This window comes from Aphanomyces astaci (genome assembly GCF_000520075.1).
Source record: "Aphanomyces astaci strain APO3 unplaced genomic scaffold supercont1.142, whole genome shotgun sequence".
Lineage (NCBI taxonomy): Eukaryota > Oomycota > Saprolegniomycetes > Saprolegniales > Verrucalvaceae > Aphanomyces > Aphanomyces astaci.
Window position 1 is genome coordinate 58,173 of NW_009798405.1, and position 2,423 is coordinate 60,595.

Consider the following 2,423-nt stretch of genomic DNA (forward strand, 5'->3'; position numbering starts at 1 on the left):
TAGTGCAGTTTTATATATAAGTATTAAACGAAGTACTATTATACCTCTAGCCGGAAATAAACCAACCATAACAAAATTGTTGAAAGACGGAAATAAACCCACCACAAGAGAGACTCGCAAAATTGAATAAATTCCAGTACAAAACATTGTCAAACTGTAAACAATAAAATAGTACACAAAGTTTATTAAAAATACTCTCCTTGCATAGTGAAGCTCTGTCAACTTAAATTCTTCAATTTCGGCCTACATTCAAGATCAAAATTTCAATGTCCTAATTACACATACAAAAATCAAGTTACATTGCACCTTGTCACGTTTGTAACAGATACATCAGGCGGAGTGACAATTTTACTGTAGACGTTCATCATACAAACCCAAGTTCACAACAAGGTTCAACCACCCTTCACCAACATCCTGATGTTCAGCAACTTGACACCAGTGCTCGAATTATTGTATTTGTGCAAAGGATATATATGCATTTTTGAATGCTACAATTCTCACAATATTCACAATATGCAGGTCAAATGTGTAACATACATCACTCTTGGGTTTGACTTGAGTTTCGTATCGAATACTTCCTCCAGCACCTACATGCGAAATCACGCTCTATTTTTGTCTCGCCAAGCTAATCAGATTCGCCGGATTGCGGACTTTACTGTTAAGCACGTATTTTCAGATCTGCCGAATTCAAAATATTTATGAAAATATACGAGTTTTCCCCTTGTGGCTGGTTTATTTCCGGCTAGAGGTATTAATAGTACAGTACAGTTTTGAAGTGAGCGTTGTAACCCTAGACGTGCAGGATTATACATACATACAGTAGTATGTATTACAGACCTTGTCGATTTGCTATGAGGTGAGTTATTTGCGAAGATAACTTACCTGTAGTTAATACTATTAATACGTAGTACTAGTACTAGCTAGTACTACAGTAGTAGTTTTTTGAACAACTTCGAAGTAGTACTGTACCGGTATACTGAGCAAAGCTACATACAGTAGTAGTACATAAGAACCACAACTGTCAGTTGGTGCCGGTAACTTATTTGGAGCACATTGCAGATTGAGATTTTACTGTAACTACCTGAATTGATCCATGTATATTCACTTCCACGATGTTGGCGTTGGCCGTCTCCACATTAACCCTGAACTTCCACGAGGCACTCCACACCGTAGGAACCATTTGTTCTTCACATCAATAGGTAACGGTGACTAAACTATAAAAAGGGCAGAGGTCGCCACCTGGTTACACCGGCCCAGACATCGATCCAGCTCGACCCCCGCTATACACTGTAAGCTTAACACTAATGTGCCACCACCCTTATTCACCAAGGATATTTTCCAGGATCTTCTAACTATGACTGAATTTTATCACGATCGTCCAAGTCCGGTGTTTGGGAAATATTTTTAACGTTATTCCAAATCGTTCAACTTGTTTTCATTGGCTAAAAGCACTGGAGTAAAACGAATTTGGTTACTTTCACTGTTAAAACGCATGTCGTCTTATTCCTTGCACATTTTAGCAAGTTGATTGCTGATGGTGCCGCTGGGATGCTGCACAAGACAGATGGGCGCAGCGATGAGTTTGATCATATTACTTTGATGAGAGCATATATTAATATTAATAGCTCATGTGTGCCATAACGTTAGGTGTGTTATCTACCAACCGTCGACCTCCCGCGGACCAGCTGCCGATCGGCCACGAATCCTGTGCATCGGCCGATGTGGTAAAAGTCTGCAGTGTCGTGTTGGCCAAACTACTCTACTACAGTAGTACAGTTCATGAAACAGCGGTATGCAGTACCGTGCAGTACCGTACGTTTGGGCGAAAAGGCTCCCGAATTTTCGTAACTTCATCAATACTTCGGGGAAGTCTATCTGACTTGTGGTTTGTATTGAAATGCCACTGAGATTTCCTATTGCTTTGTTGATACTTTGAATTAAAATCCACCAAATACTATTCTCAATCAGAATAAAAATACTGTACAGAGAACTGTATGGGAACTCGCGCATAGTGGTACACATGTATATAGGGAATAAAGTATGCACACCGAATGTAATGGTAGTTATTTTTTACTTCGAAGTATTTAAATATGCAAGTGCAGCTCGACGATATTAGGTGACATCACTTCTTGATTGGGTATATTTTAACCAATCCTTGAGGCCACTCAAAAAAGCTGCACGCGTCGAATGACGTCATCGAGTTACCGTAAGCTGGCACTACATCACCTCTCGACCGTCGCTTTGCTGTTCTCACAACGTTTAACGCGCTTCATAGGAAAATCATACTGTACTCCAACTAGACTTTATGACTACCACCTGCACCCTCACTCTAACATCGTCCGCACCTATGAAATGGCGTCATGACAATGGAATTTGTCGTTGAAGCACTAACGTAAAAAAACAATTTACAGATAACTTTTTTG